Genomic DNA, 17,423 nt, shown 5'->3' with positions numbered 1-17,423 from the left:
ATTTGCCGAGGGAAAGCGGTATCTCATAAATGCTGCTTACAGTCCAAGCAAGACTGGGTACGAGCGGTACATGGATGCATTGAGGGGTTTGTCAAGGGAGATGGCGAATTGGGCTTGTAGATTCAACAAAGAGATCTCGTTACAACACTACGATAGTGGCTGCTAGTTTGGGCACATGACGACAAACCTCTCTAAGTGCATGAAATGCTGTGCTTAAGGGTACACACTATTTACCGATTTCAGCCATCATGCGATGCACCTACAAGAGGCTGCAGTAGTTGTTCGTCAGGAAGGGATGGGAGGCACATGCACAACTAGTGGCGGGAAATCAATTCTCATCATGGCTGATAGCTGCTATTCAGAAGAACAGAGAAAGAATCTTTTCGATGCGTGTCATTCACTGCGACAGATGGGCTTCAGTGTTCTTGGTTGAGGAGTTAGAGCCTTTTGAGGGTTGGTCGCAAGGGGCATTCCGTGTTCGCTTGACGGCTAACATGTGTGATTATGGCATTTTTCAGTCACTCTATTTTCCATGTCGTCATGCGCTTGCCGCCTGTGTCGCCACAAGTGTTGAATGGGTCCACACGTCCATCCGGTGTACCTACAACAAGTTGTAATCAAGGTGTATAAGGCAGAATTTCCCCCTGATATCAGATGAGAAGCTTTGGCTGGAGTGGTATGGAACACGACTTCGTCCTAACTGTGTCATGCGCAGGAAGTCTACTGAAAGACCTATTTCCACTAGGTTTCGTAATGAGATGGATGAGGACGAGCGCTAAGAGAAACGGTGTTGTCTCTGCAGGCAAATCGGTCATACTCAAAAAGGTTGTGCAAACCAGCCGACGGACGAGGCTTAGTTTACGGTCGCTAGTTTGTATGTATTTGTTGAGGTTGTTGTTTTGCATTGGTCATGTGTTTATGTTGTTCATCATGTCATGGTTCACTTTGTGATATTTTCACTAAATGTATTTTGTACTCGAATTTTATTAATATCCACGATTTAGGCGTTTATGTTCGATTTGAATTCTAAAGGTTAAACTACAACACATAACCACATTTAAGAAGACCATAAATAGCATACCGAAATATAACATAAATAGAGTTCCAAATTACAACATGGATAGTGTATCAAAGTACATCAATGGTAACATGTGGAATAACAAAATACAAAAGTAATAACAATGTCATTAATGGTGATCACCCGGTGGAAAATGTAGGCGATGTCCGGTGCCACATGGCAGAGGCTGTGCCTGTCGGTGAGGTCTGCTAGGACATTGGTCCGCAGGAGGTTGTGGGTGACGAGAGGCATCCTATGCCTAATGAGGCAACTGTGTGGGAGCGGATGATGTGGGATACCGTAACTCTCTGAGTAGGTTACCGACTAATACTGAGGCAGGTGAGGTGGAGCAACAGGTGGTGCAAGCATTGGCTGGGATGCCGTCATCAATAGGCCGTAATCCACCAAAGGCAGTGTCACATACTGACACCAGGTCGGAAGTGTGTGCTGTATGAAATGCCAGAACCTGTATAGAATGATGTTGTGGCTGACCCATGCTCTACTCACGACCTGTGCGGAACTACTTCGCAATGCGCTGCATGGTGGGCTAGTTAGTGGTTTGAATATGGAAAGCCTCCTTAAAGTCTATCTCGTCGACTATCGATGCCTCGTGACGACTGCTAGATGCACCGAGGTCATGCCAACTAAGGGAAAACATCCCAATCATCCTGAACTACCTATGAGCCTGACCCTGAAGGCAAATCTAGTGGTGGAGGTGGAGGAAGGGCTGGCGGCGGTGGTGGAGAAGGGGGTGAGTCACCCTGGTCATCTGGGATATCACGTGCTCCTCATGTCAGTGATATTTTGCCTTCTCCTCAGACTCCACGTCCAAGAGCTCCCTACGAGGCCTAATCATATCCCTCCGGTGTCCTGCAGCTCCTCCGCACCCTTTGACCTCTCTCTCTCTCTCTCTCTCTCTCTCTCTCTCTCTCTCTCTTGGTAGGCCTTTGAGTGTCTGCCTGAACCTCCCTAGCCCATCAACGATGGTCAGAGATGTCCTTCGGCTGGCTGGCAGAAGGTTGCACGTCTCCCGGTAAGTCCAACAGCCTGGGGTTATCAAACACATCCTGCCCCAATAATCTAAGCACGGTTGAATGGATATCCAGTATCCCTCCCTAAACCAAGAGCTCTACTGATCATACCACTCAGAAGCATGGTAGGCCACTGATGAGCGGATAATTTATACCCTTTTTGGCATTGTTTTTACATAGTTTTTAGTTACTTTTTATTATATTTTTATTAGTTTTTATTCAAAAGTCACATTTTTGGACTTTACTATGAGTTTGTGTGTTTTTCTATGATTTCAGGTATTTTCTGATTGAAATTGAGGGACCTGAGCAAAAATCTGATTCAGAGGCTGAAAAAGGACTCCAAATGCTGTTGGATTCTAACCTCCTTGCATTCAAAGTGGATTTTCTGGAGCTATAGAAGCCCAATTGGTGCGCTCTCAATTGAGTTGGAAAGTAGACATCCTGGACTTTCCAGTAATATATAATAGTCCATACTTTTCCCGAGATTTGATGGCCCAAACTAGCGTTCAAACTCAGCCTAAAACATCTTGGCGTAAAACACCCAAACTGGCACCAGAATTGGAGTTAAACGCCCAAACTGGCACCAAAGCTAGCGTTTAACTCCAGGAATAGCCTATGCACATGTGAAGCTCAATGCTAAGTCCAAGCACACACCAAGTGAGCTCCAGAAGTGAATTTTTGCACTATCTGCACTTAGTTACTTAATTTCTGTAACCCTAGGCTACTAGTTTAGTATAAAAACTACTTTTAGAGATTTATTTTACGTCTTTTGTTAATATTTTGACATCCTTTGGAATATCTTTTATCATTGTACACGTTTGGAGGCTGGCCTCACGGCCATGCCTAGACCTTTTTCACTTTTGTATTTTCCACGGTAGAGTTTCTACACTCCATAGATTAAGGTGTGGAGCTCTGCTGTTCTTCATGAATTAATGCAATTACTACTGTTTTTCCTTCAATTCACGCCTACTTTCTCTCCAAGATATACTCTTGTTCTTAATTCAGTTAAGTCAGAATGAAGGGGTGACCCGTGACAATCACCCAATCTTCGTTACTCGCTTAGCCAAGAACGCGTGCCTGACAACCACAAAGTGATCTACATGATGTTCAACGTAGTCATTGGACGACAGCTGGAGTATATTCTCTTAGATATCTAATACACAGACCGAGTCTGTGAGATTAGTATCTTCGTGGTATAGGCTAGAACCATTGGCAGCATTCCTGAGATCCGGAAAGTCTAAACCTTGTCTATGGTATTCCGAGTAGGATCTGAGAAGGGATGACTGTGACAAGCTTCAAACTTGCGAATTTTGGGCGCAGTAACAGTGTGCAAAAGGACAATGGTCCTATTCCGACGCTAGTGGGAACCGACAGATGATTAGCCATGCGGTGACAGTGCATATGGATTTGTTTTCATCCGAGAGGATCTTACAGCTTGCCATGGAAGGAGATAATGCATGGTTGGAAGAAGGCAATAGGAAAGCAGAGGTTCAGAAGCAACAAAGCATATCCATACGCTTATCTAAAATTCCTACCAGTGAATTACTTAAGTAACTTTATCTTATTTTATATTTTATTTATATTTTAATTGTTAAAACCTCATAACCATTTGAATATGCCTGACTGAGATTTACAAGGATGACCATAGCTTGCTTCAAGCCGACAATCTCCGTGGGATCAACCCTTACTCACGTAAGATTTATTACTTGGACGACCCAGTGCACTTGCTGGTTAGTTACGCGGAGTTGTGAAGAAGTGTTGAGATCACGATTTCGCCTACCAAGTTTTTGGCGCCGTTGCTGGGGATTGTTCGAGTTTGGACAACTGACGGTTCATCTTGTTGCTCAGATTAGGTAATTTTATTTTATTTTTAAGCTTTTTATTATTATTTTCGAAAAAAAATTCAAAAAAAAATTAAAAATTTATTTTATTTTGTTCTTCAAAATTTTTAAGAATGAATTCTAGAGTTTCATCATGATCTGTTGAAGCCTGGCTGGCTGTCAAGCCATGTCTAAATTTTTTTGGACCGAGGCTTCAACTTATCATTGCAGGAGCTTTTTGATTCCCATCAATTTGGCTGTTGTATGTAATGCTCTGCTGAAGCTTGGCTGGCCATTAGCCATGTCTAATCTTTTGGACCGAATCTTTCACATAAAGCTTGGCTGGCTATTAAGCCATGTCTAAATTTTTGGATCGAAGCCTTAGACTAACATTGCATGATTCTTGGAATTCTTATTAAAAATTTTGAATTTCTTTATTTTCTTTTCCTGATTAATTTTTGAAAAATCCAAAAAAATTTAATAAAACCATAAAAACCAAAAATTTTATGTTTCTTGTTTGAGTCTAGTGTCAAATTTTAAGTTTGGTGTCAATTGCATGCTTTAATCTTTCTTTAAATTTTCAAAAAATTCATGCATGTGTTTTTCATGACCTTCAAGTTGTTCTTGATGATTGTCTTTGTTTGATCTTTACATTTTCTTGTTTTGCGTCTTTTCTTGTTTTTCATATGCATTCTTGAATTATTATTGTCTAAAGTTTAAAAATTTTTAAGTTTGGTGTCTTGCATGTGTTTCTTTTCTTAAAAATTTTTCAAAAATAAGTTCTTGGTGTTCATCTTGACATTCAAAGTGTTCTTGGTGTTCATCTTGACATTCAAAGTGTTCTTGCATGCATTTTTGTTTTGATCTTAAATTTTTATGTCCTGTGTCTTTTAGTTGTTTTTCTCTCTCCTCATTAAAAATTCAAAAATAAAAAAAAATATTTTTCCCTTATTCTTCTTATAAATTTCGAAATTTTGGATTGACTTAGTCAAAAATTTTTAAAATTTAGTTGTTTCATATGAGTCAAGTCAAATTTTCAATTTAAAAATCCTATCTTTTCAAAATTTTTTCAAAAATCAAATCTTTTTCATTTTTTTAGTATTTTTGAAAACTTTAAAAAAATTAATTTTCAAAATCTTTTTCTTATTTTTATTTCATATTTTCGAATTTATTACTAGCATTTAATGTTTTGATTCAAAAATTTCAAGTTGTTACTTGCCTATTAAGAAATGATCAATCTTTAAATTCCAAAATCATATCTTTTAGTTTCTTGTTAGTCAAGTAATCAACTTTAATTTTCAAAATCAAATCTTTTTTAATTTTCTTTTTCAAAATAAATTTCAATCATATCTTTTTCAAAATTTAATTTCAAAATCTTTTGTTACTTCTTATCTTTTCAAAATTGATTTTCAAATCTTTTTCAATTAACTACTTGACTTTTTGCTTGTTTTACTAATTCATATCTTCTTCAAAACTACCTAACTACTTTTCTCTCTCTAATTTTTGAAAACTCCTCACCACTTTTTTAAAATTTCTTTTTAATTAACTAATTATTTTAAATTTTATTTTATTTTATTCCTTTTAATAATTTCGAATTTTAACTAATAATTAAAATAAAAATAAAAATATTTTTCTTTTCTTTTTAATTATTTTCGAAAACTCTCTCTCTCATCTCTTTCTATTTATTTATTTAATCACTAACACTTCTCTTCTTCTTAAAATTCGAACCCTCTCTCCCTCTCTGTGTTCGAATTTTTCTCTTCTCATTTTTCTACTCTTCTCTTCTTCTACTCACATAAAGGAATATCTATACTGTGACATAGAGGATTCCTCTTCTTTTCTGTTCTCTTCTTTTTCATATGAGCAGGAACAAGGATAAGAACATTCTTGTTGAAGCTGATCTGGAACCTGAAAAGACTCTAAAGAGGAAGCTAAGAGAAGCTAAAGCACAACACTCTGGAGAGGACCTGACATAATTTTTCGAAAAAGAAGAAGAGATGGCCGAACCCAACAATAATGGTGGAGATGCAAGGAAGATGCTTGGTGACTTTATTGCACCCTCTTCTGACTTCTGTGGAAGGAGCATCTCAATTCCTAGAATTAGAGCAAATAACTTTGAGCTTAAGCCTCAATTAGTTTCTCTAATGCAGTAGAATTGCAAGTTTCATGGACTTCTATTGGAAGATCCTCATCAATTTTTAGCTGAATTCTTGCAAATCTGTGACACTGTCAAGACCAATGGGGTTAATCTCGAGGTCTACAGGCTTATGCTTTTCCCCTTTGCTATAAGAGACAGAGCTAGGACATGGTTGGACTCACAACCTAAAGATAGCCTGAACTCTTGGGAAAAGTTGGTCAATGCTTTCTTGGTTAAATTCTTTCCACCTCAAAAATTGAGTAAGCTTAGAGTGGAAGTCCAAACCTTCAGACAGAAGGAAGGTGAATCCCTCTATGAAGCTTGGGAAAGATACAAGCAATTAATCAGAAGGTGTCCTTCTGACATGTTTTCAGAATGGAGCATCATATGTATATTCTATGATGGTCTGTCTGAATTGTCCAAGATGTCACTGGATCACTCTGCTGGTGGATCTCTTCATCTGAAGAAGATGCCTGCAGAAGCCCAAGAACTCATTGTTCATGTACACTTCTGAAAGAAATCCTGTGAATAATGGGACAACTCAGAAGAAAGGAGTTCTGGAGATTGATACTCTGAATGCCATATTAGCTCAGAACAAAATATTGACTCAGCAAGTCAATATGATTTCTCAGAGTCTGACTAAAATAGAAACTGCATCAGGCAGTACTAAAGAAGCCTCCCCTGAAGGAGAAGCTTATGACCCTGAGAATCCTGGAATGGAAAAGGTGAATTACATGGGAGAATCCTATGGAAACACCTATAATCCTTCATGGAGGAATCATCCAAATTTCTCATGGAAGGATCAACAGAAGACTAATCAAGGCTTCAATAATAATGGTGGGAGAACACGGTTTGGCAATAACAAACCTTTTCCATTATCTTCTCAACAACAGACAGAGAATTCTAAGCAGAGCCACTCTGACTTAGCAACTGTAGCCTCTGATCTATCTAAGACCACTCTCAGTTTCATGACTAAAACAAGGTCCTCCATTAGAAATTTGGAGGCACAAGTGGGTCAGCTGAGTAAAAGAGTTACTGAACTCCCTCCTAGTACTCTCCCAAACAATACAGAAGAGAATCCAAAGAGAGAGTGCAAGGCCATAAATATAACCAACATGGCCGAATCTAGGGAGGAAGAAAAGGCAGTGATTTCCAGTGAGGAAGACCTCAATGGATGTCTACTGGCCACTAAAGAATTCCCCAATGAGGAACCAAAGGAATCTGAGGCTCATATAGAGACCATAGAGATTTTACTGAACTTACTGTTGCCATTCATGAGCTCTGATGAGTATTCTTCCTCTGAAGAAGATGAAGATACTATTGAAGAGCAAGTTGCTCAGTATTTAGGAGCAATCATGAAGCTGAATGCCAAGCTATTTGGTATTGAGACTTGGAAGGATGAACTTCCACTGCTCATCAATGAACTAAATGATCTGGTTCAACTGAAATTACCTCAGAAGAAACAGGATCCTGGAAAGTTCTTAATACCTTGTACCATAGGCACCATGACCTTTGAAAAGGCTCTGTGTGACTTGGGGTCAGGGATAAACCTCATGCCCCTTTCTGTAATGGAGAAACTAGGGATTTTTGAGGTACAAGCTGCTAAGATCTCACTAGAGATGGCAGACAATTCAAGGAAACAGTCTTACGGACTTGTAGAGGATGTCTTAGTGAAGGTAGAAGGCTATTACATCCCTTCTGACTTTATAATCCTAGACACTAGGAAGGATGAAGATGATTCCATCATCCTTCGAAGACCCTTCCTAGCCACAGCAAGAGCTGTGATTGATGTGGACAGGGGAGAGCTAGTCCTGCATTGGAATGAGGACTACCTTGTGTTTAAGACTCAAGAATCTTCTTCTGCAACCATGGAAAGGAAGCATGAAAAGTTTTTCTCAATACAGAGTCAAACAGAGCCCCCACACTCAACTTCTAAGTTTGGTATTGGGAGGCCACCACTAAGCTCTAAGTCTATGTGAAGCTCTCTAAGAGCTCACTGTCAAGCTATTGACATTAAAGAAGCGCTTGTTGGGAGGCAACCTAATATTATTTAATTATATTTATTTAATTTCCATTGCTATTTTATGTTTTCTTTAGGTTGATGATCATGTGAAGTCACAAAAATAGCTGAAAAATCAAAAACAGAATGAAAAATAGCATAAAAATTAGCACACCCTGGAGGACAGGCTTACTGGCGTTTAAACGCCAGTAAGGATAGCAGAATGGGCTTTTAACGCCTAGTCTGGCAGCATTTTGGGCGTTAAACGCCAGAATGGGCAGCACTCTGGGCGTTTAACGCCAAAAAGAGCTGTCTGGCATCTGGCTGGTGTTTAACGCCAGAAATGGGCAGCAGAGTGGCATTTAACGCCAGGAAAGGTAGCAGAGCTGGCGTTAAATGCCAGATTTGGCACACAATAGGCGTTTGAACGCCAGAATGGTTCAGGGACTCAAATTCCTTGACACCTCAGGATCTGTGGACCCCGTAGGATCCCTACCTACCCCACCTCTTCTTCTCTCCTCTTCACACCTTTCCATAACACTCTTTCCCAAATACCCTTGACCAATCCATCATTAACTCTTTCCCAAATACCCTTCACCTATCAAATCCTACCCTCTTCCCTATATTCTCTTCACCACTCACATCCATCCATCATTAAACCCTACCTACCTCGCCATTCAAATTCAAACCATTTCCTTCCCAAATCCACCCACACATGGCCGAATACCCTCTCTCCCTTACCCTATAAATACCCCTCCTTACCACCTTCATCTTCACACAACATACACACTACTACACCCTTGGCCGAATTCACACCCCCTCCATCTCCTCCATTTCTTCTTCTTCTACTCTTTTCTTTCTTCTTTTTTGATCGAGGACGAGCAACCATTCTAAGTTTGGTGTAGGAAAAACTAAAGCTTTTTGTTTTCTATAACCACTAATGGCACCTAAGGCCGAAGAAACCTCTAGAAAGAGGAAAGGGAAGACAATTGCTTCCACCTCTAAGTCATGGGAGATGGAGAGATTCATCTCAAAGGTCCATCAAGACCACTTCTATGAAGTTGTGGCCAAGAAAAAGGTGATCCCCGAGGTCCCCTTTAAGCTCAAAAAGAGCGAATATCCGGAGATCCGACATGAAGTTCGAAGAAGAGGTTAGGAAATCCTCACCAACCCCATTCAACAAGTCGGGATCTTAATGGTTCAAGAGTTCTATGATAATGTATGGATCACTAAGAACCATGACCAAAGTGTGAACCCAAACCCAAAGAATTGGCTCACAATGGTTCGGGGGAAATACTTGGATTTTAGTTCGGAAAATGTGAGGTTAGCATTCAACTTGCTAATGATGCAAGGAGATCCTCACCCTTTCGCTAGAAGGGTCAACTTTGATCAAAGGTTGGACCAAGTCCTTAGGGACATTTGTGTGGAAGGAGCTCAATAGAAGAGAGATTCAAAAGGCAAGCCGGTTCAACTAAGAAGGCTTGACCTCAAACCCATGGCTAGGGGATGGTTGGAGTTCATTCAACGCTCTATAATTCTGATACCAGGGCATTTTGGCCAGTTTCACTGACCTTTTCTTTACTGTTTTTAGGGTAGTTTCATGCATTTCCTTAGAAAATAAGCTAGTTTTGGGTAGATATTCACTTACATCTTGATTCAAGCATACATTGTGCACTTTACATGATTTCATGAGGATTTTGCATGAATTTAATGACAAATTGGATGTTGTATTTTCCATGACTTGGACTAGAACTTTGATGCACTCTATTGCTTGATTTCAGGACAAAGGAAGCAAGGAAGAACCACGTTAGCAGCCACGTTAATCTAATTAACATAACTCCTAACGTGGAATGGGAGTAACTTGCAAAGTTAATGAGAAAAGTAATCTCCAATAACGCTCTCGAAGCCATCATTGCCCACGATAAGAGTCACGTTAACTAAGTTAACGTAAACTCTAATGTGGATGAAAGGAAATGGAGCCAACGTTAGTGACACTTACCTTTGTCACTAACGTTGGACCAAGCTCATAAGTGGCCACGTTAAGAGCCACGTTAACTTAGTTAACGTGGCCTCTAACGTTAAGAAGTAAAGGGGAAGCTAACGTTGGTGACATTTAACTTTGTCACTAACGTTGGCCAAGTCACAATAAGCCACGTTAACTTCCACGTTAACGTTAGTGACACCAAACATTGTCACTAACGTTGGAAGTAACCCACACAAGCCCCAATAAGCCACGTTAACTCCCACGTTAACCTAGTTAACGTGGAAGCTAACGTGAAGAAGGAAGGTGATCGCCAACGTTAGTGACACCTAACATTGTCACTAACGTTGGAAGGAGCCCACACAAGCCACAATGAGCCACGTTAACTCCCACGTTAACTTAGTTAACGTGGAAGCTAACGTGAGGAAGAGAGATGATGAGCCAACGTTAGTAACATTCACCTTTGTCACTAACGTTGGAGATGGCTAGCATAGCCACGTTAGAGACCACGTTAACCTAGTTAACGTGGACTTTAACATGGGAGCTAGGGGCACATTGGAACGTTAGTGACAAAGGTAAGTGTCACTAACGTTCTCGAAGGGTGGCAAGCCTACGTTAAGGAGCCACGTTAACTAAGTTAACGTGGACTCTAACGTAGGGAAGGAGGAGGCTTCTCAACGTTATTGGGAAAGGTAAGTCCCAATAACGTGTGCGAAGGACAAAGAGACAACGTTAGTGGCAACGTTTGTGCCACTAACGTTGAGGTTAACGTGGCTCTTACTTGGGTGAGGAACGTTAGTGAAAAAGGTGATTGTCACTAACGTTCTCGAACCCATATTTTCACTGAACGTTAACACCACTAACGTCCTGAGCTAAAGTCTCTGCCCACTTCACACTTTCTCTCTGCAAGTAAAGCCAAGCCCAATGAAGAAGATAACTGCTTCAAACTCAAGATCCAAAGGCCCATACCCAAGACTTGAAGATGCAACTAGAAGATCAGAAGAGTAGTATATATAGGAGTAGCTTTGAATTATTATAGAAAAGTTTTTGGAAAATATAGGGAGCCTCTTGGCATAGAACTACTCTCTGTATTTTACTTTCTCTGCACTTCTAGTTTCATCATGTATTCCCCATCTTTGTTTTCATTTTCCAGAGCTATGAACAACTAAACCCCTTTCATTGGGTTAGGGAGCTCTGTTGTACTTTGATGGATCAATACTAGTTTTCATTATTCTTCTTCTATCTTTTCTCTTGATTTTACTTGAAAGCTTTCAATCTTCATCCAATTGGGTAGTTATCTTGGAAAAGAAGCTATTCAAACTTGGATCTCTTCTGAACCTTGAAAGAGGAATGAAGAGATCATGCTAGAAATGCTTTCTCATGCTGGACCAAATTGGGTTTGGATGGATATGTGACTATAATCCTCTCAACACTTGATTTGGAAAATGCATGTGGTATAATCAGTGACTATACTTCATCTCTTCTCATGAGCAATTGACCAAGGAATTGGCTATTGATCAAGATTTGAGAGATTGAATTACAAGAAATTGTAATTCGATCACTTAAGATTGCCAAGGAAATCAATGAGTGCATTGATTGAGGAAGAGATGAAAATGAAATTGATCCAGAGAATGCAACATCTCCTGAGCCCAATGAACTCTGCATTTCTAATCTTACCCATTCTCTTTAATTTCTGTCATTTACTTTTATGAGCAATTACCCCATTCCCATTTAAGATTCTGCAATTTACTTTCCGTCATCTACATTCAGCTCTTTATTTCTAGCATTTACTTTTCTGTTATTTACTTTCCCGCCATTTAATTTTCTGCAATTCTCAACCCAAATTCTGATTCGCTCAACTAGAACATTCCTCTAATTAAAGTTACTTGATCAATCAATCCCTGTGGGATTCGACCTCACTCTATTGTGAGTTTTTACTTGACGACAAATTCGGTACACTTGCCGAAGGAAATTTGTTATGAGACAAGTTTTCCGTGCATCAAATTCCTACTAGCAACCGGTCTGAAGTTACTGTAGACCGGGCTATCATGATCCATAGTATCATGAATGGAAAGGAAGTAGAAGTTCAATGGATCATATCCCTAGAACTCTACAAGGTGGTGGACAAGTCTTCTATTTTGGCAAGGTTAGCCTTCCCTCATCTTATTTGTCACCTATGTAATTCAGCTGGAATTGTCATAGAGGAAGATATCCTCATTGAAGAGGACAAGTCCATCACTAAGAAAAGGATAGAGAAAACAAGAGAGCCCACTCATGGACCTCAACAAGAGCATGAGGAAATTCCTCATCATGAAATCCCTGAGATGCCTTAAGGGATGCATTTTTCTCTACAAAATTATTGGGAGCAAATCAACACCTCCCTAGGAGAATTAAGTTCCAACATGGGACAACTAAGGATGGAGCACCAAGAGCATTTCATCCTCCTCCATGAAATTAGAGAAGACCAAAGAGCCATGAGGGAGGAGCAACAAAGGCAAGGAAGAGACATTGAGGAGCTCAAGCACTCCATAAAATCTTCAAGTGGAAGAACAAGCCGCCATCACTAAGGTGGACCCGTTCTTTAATCTCCTTGTTCTTATTTTTCTATTTTTCAAAAATTATGCTTTATGTTTTGTCTATGTTTGTGTGTTTATTACATGATCACTAGTGTCTAAGTGTCTATGCCTTAAAGCTATGAATATCCTATGAATCCATCACCTTTCTTAAATGAAAAATGTTTTTAATTGCAAAAGAACAAGAAATGCATGATTTCAACTTCTATCTTGAAATTAGTTTAATTATTTTGATGTGGTAGCAATACCTTTTATTTTCTGAATAAGTGCTTGAACAGTGCATATTTTTGAATTTGTTGTTTATGAATGTTAAAATTGTTGGCTCTTGAAAGAATAATGAAAAAGGAGAAATGTTATTGATAATCTGAAAAATCATAAAATTGATTCTTGAAGCAAGAAAAAGCAGTGAATAGAAAAAGCTTGCGAAAAAAAAATGGCAAAAAATAAAGAAAAAAAAAAGAAAGAAAAAGAAAAAGCAAGCAGAAAAAGCCAGTAACCCTTTAAACCAAAAGGCAAGGGTAGAAAAAGGATCCAAGGCTTTGAGCATTAATGGATAGGAGGGTCCACAGGAATAAAATCCTGGCCTAAGCGGCTAAACCAAGCTGTCCCAAACCATGTGCTTGTGGCATGAAGGTGTCAAGTGAAAAGCTTGAGACTGAGCGGTTAAAGTCGTGGTCCAAAGCAAAAAGAGTGTGCTTAAGAGCTCTGGACATCTCTAACTGGGGACTCTAGCAAAGCTGAGTCATAATTTGAAAAGGTTCACCTAGTTATGTGTCTGTGGCATTTATGTATCCGGTGGTAATATTGGAAAACAAAATGCTTAGGGTCACGGCCAAGACTCATAAAGTAGCTGTGTTCAAGAATCAACATACTGAACTAAGAGAATCAATAACATTATCTGAATTCTGAGTTCCTTAGATGCCAATCATTCTGAACTTCAAAGGATAAAGTGAGATGCCAAAACTGTTCAGAAGCAAAAAGGCTACAAGTCCCACTCATCTAATTGAAGCTAATCTTCATTGATAAGTTTGGAGTTCATTGTATATTCTCTTCTTTTCATCCTATTTTGTTTTTAGTTGCCTGAGGACAAGCAATAATTTAAGTTTGATGTTGTGATGAGCGGATAATTTATACCCGTTTTGGCATTGATATTACATAGTTTTTAGTATGTTTTAGTTACTTTTTATTATATTTTTATTAGTTTTTATTCAAAAATCACATTTCTGGACTTTACTATGAGTTTGTGTGTTTTTCTATTATTTCAGATATTTTCTGACTGAAATTGAGGGACCTGAGCAAAAATTTGATTCAGAGGCTGAAAAAGGACTGCAGATGCTGTTGGATTCTGACCTCCCTGCACTCGAAGTGGATTTTCTAGAGCTACAGAAGTCCAATTTTCACGCTCTGAATTGCATTGGAAAGTAGACATCCTGGATTTTCCAGAAATATATAATAGTCCATACTTTGCACGAGATTTGATGGCCCAAACTGGCGTTCAAAGTCAGCCTAAAATATCTTGGCGTAAAACGCTCAAATTGGCACCAGAATTGGAGTTAAACGCCCAAACTGGCACCAAAGCTGGCGTTTAACTCCAGGAACAGCCTATGCACGTGTGAAGCTCAATGCTCAGCCCAAGCACACACCAAGTGGGCCCCAGAAGTGGATTTCTGCACTATCTGCACTTAGTTACTCAATTTTTGTAACCCTAGTCTACTAGTTTAGTATAAATACTACTTTTAGAGATTTATTTTATGTCTTTGGTTAATCTTTTGACATCCTTTGGAATATCTTTTGATCATTGTACACGTTTGGAGGCTGGCCTCACGGCCATACCTAGACCTTTTTTACTTATGTATTTTCCACGGTGGAGTTTCTACACTCCATAGATTAAGGTGTGGAGCTCTGCTGTTCTTCATGAATTAATGCAATTACTACTATTTTTCCTTCAATTCACGCCTAATTTCTCTCCAAGATATACTCTTGTTCTTAATTCAGTTAAGTCAGAATGAAGGGGTGACCCGTGACAATCACCCAATCTTCGTTACTCGCTTAGCCAAGATCGCATGCCTGACAACCACAAAGCGATCTACATGATGTTCAACGTAGTCATTGGACGACAGCTGGAGTATATTCTCTTGGATATCTAATACACGGACCGAGTCTGTGAGATTAGTATCTTCGTGGTATAGGCTAGAACCATTGGCAGCATTCCTGAGATCTAGAAAGTCTAAACCTTGTCTGTGGTATTCCGAGTAGGATCTGGGAAGGGATGACTGTGACGAGCTTCAAACTTGCGAATGTTGGGCGCAGTGACAGTGTGCAAAAGGACAATGGTCCTATTCCGACACTAGCGGGAACCGACAGATGATTAGCCGTGCGGTGACAACGCATATGGATTTGTTTTCATCCGAGAGGATTATACAGCTTGCCATGGAAGGAGGTAACACATGGTTGGAAGAAGGCAATAGGAAAGCAGAGGTTCAGAAGTAACAAAGCATCTCCATACGCTTATCTGAAATTCCTACCAGTGAATTACATAAGTAAATTTATCTTATTTTATATTTTATTTATATTTTAATTGTCAAAACCTCATAACCATTTGAATCCGCCTGACTGAGATTTACAAGGATGACCATAGCTTGCTTCAAGCCGACAATCTCCGTGGGATCGACCCTTACTCACGTAAGGTTTATTACTTGGATGACCCAGTGCACTTGCTGGTTAGTTACGCAGAGTTGTGAAGAAGTGTTGAGATCACGATTTCGCCTGCCAGCCACCAGACGTCCTTGCCCCTACTTGTGGTAGTCAGAAACTTGTCAACGTTGACCGGGGTCCTTTGGCTCTAGCTGCTAGCCATTGAACCGGCACTTCACCCGATCGGCATGGTAGAATTCAACTATGTTGAAGCAGATGAGGGGGACAACAGATATCCATGTCCCCCACTTCACCTCTTCCTTCAGCCATAGCGGACAGATATCCTGCAGTGCATGGTTGTCATATGGCGTCCATAGGAACTACATTGGTCTAGTGAAATAATGATCAGTGACAAGTACTAAAAAAGTTTGAGTAATCTAAATAAGTTAAACCAAATAAAAGGGTAACTCACTTATCTCATCCCACAGTAACTGATCCAACTCCTGATGCCATCGTAGGACTCTCTGCTTGTGCTGGTCCCTACTCTATTATGTCATGCCAATCAACCTGTGGACATTTGAAAGAATAACCACGATTCAGTTAATTGTGCATCATATTGAATTGCAAAAACGAAGAATAGTAAAACCAAAATGAACAATTACCTCGTAGTCATAGGGTACATGTAAACCTATCGCTCAGGTGGACACCACTTAGGGAATCTTTGGTATATCCAAGATATCAGCAGAGGAGTGCATCCTGCGATGTCTGTGGTGGAGCGTTGTGCTGTAGAGCATAGGGAATGGTACATCTATGCTAGCATTGTAGATCCCCAGGACAGAGAACGGCACCTCTGGAAGTCATCTAGTAGTGGGAGCCACTGGAGATGGACCTAATTATTTGACTTATCAGTCATCAGGTAACCCCTATTTGTCAACAATATGTAGCAACTCCCGTACTATTGGACACGCTTCCGAAGCCATGTCAGCTTTAGGGAGAAAGACTCCTTCCTCTGCGCTCCTTGCTCCTGGACTGCAGGAGGCCTGACACCGAGTAGCCGCTCAACCAACTCTCAGGCCTCGGTCCCGTACCATGTATGGAAGTCACGAAAGCACTCATCTACTAGCTCTCCATTAGCATGCAGCCCGAGGTGGTAAGTGATGTCCTCTAGAGTGATGGTGTACTCACCCCACGGCAAGTGGAACGTGTGGGTCTTTGGACGCTAGCGCTCTACGAATGCCGTGATCAGAGAGTTATCAAACACAAAATTCCTGAGTGGCACCGCGTTGCCGATGCCAGCCTCCCACAGGTAGGGGACAACGGCGTTGGGTGGTGGAAGTGTGTGACTCACTCTCCTAGGAAGAAGTAGGCGATGCTTTTGGTAAAGAATAAAAAACCCGAATCAGAAATGTGTAAACCTATAAAACTATAAAAATTTCATAGTAAAAAATTCTACCAACAAACGTTTACAAAACAAATTAATTTGAATTATAAGTAAACTATTTTAACAAATAACTACAAACATTTACATTATAAATTCATTTAAATAAAAATATTTACTTAGATAATGAATAACTAAATTAATAAACGTCTATATAATTTAATTTAAATAAAATTATTTAGTTAAATAATTAATAACAACATTCATTTTCGCACCTCTTTTATAAATTAGATTAAGTGAAAACATTTACTTAAATAATTAACACGTCACCATCAACTTAATAACTTAACTTAAGTAATAACAAATTAAAAAAATCATTTACTTAAATATTTAGTAAATAGAAACATAAACATCTTATTACTTAATTAAGTTTATTAAAAATTTTTAATAACCCTAATTAATAACTAAAATAATAAACATATGCTTAATAATTTAGATTAAAGAAAAACAAACCTAAATAAATATTTAACTAAAAAATCCATTTTAAAGTATGCCTAACATCATACCATGTCATCTAAACCATTCCTAACAATATATTCATTCGCCTAACATATACTATATACTATTTCTATAAAAGTACTTTAAGTATAGCAACACATCTATGCTTTAACATAAATATTAAAAGAAAAACAACACCAACCTCAAAGTCGGCTGCCCCAGCAATGTGCCAGGTTGCGTTCAGTGGATTGATGTCTGCATCATGATTATCGACACGCGCTATATGTAACACCCTACCACACAGAGCTTTACGCC

General features: G+C 39.3%; 1 non-coding gene across 1 annotated transcript; it reads right to left on the bottom strand.

Annotated features, from left to right (window-relative positions):
- Positions 1–6,307: 6,307 nt before the first annotated feature.
- On the bottom strand, positions 6,308–6,411 carry LOC112753313 (small nucleolar RNA R71). Its single transcript, XR_003177705.1, has one exon. It is a non-coding gene; the product is annotated as a small nucleolar RNA R71 (small nucleolar RNA).
- Positions 6,412–17,423: the final 11,012 nt, after the last annotated feature.

Source organism: Arachis hypogaea, chromosome 15 (genome assembly GCF_003086295.3).
Source record: "Arachis hypogaea cultivar Tifrunner chromosome 15, arahy.Tifrunner.gnm2.J5K5, whole genome shotgun sequence".
NCBI lineage: Eukaryota > Viridiplantae > Streptophyta > Magnoliopsida > Fabales > Fabaceae > Arachis > Arachis hypogaea.
This window is presented reverse-complemented; position numbering and strand designations above follow the sequence as displayed.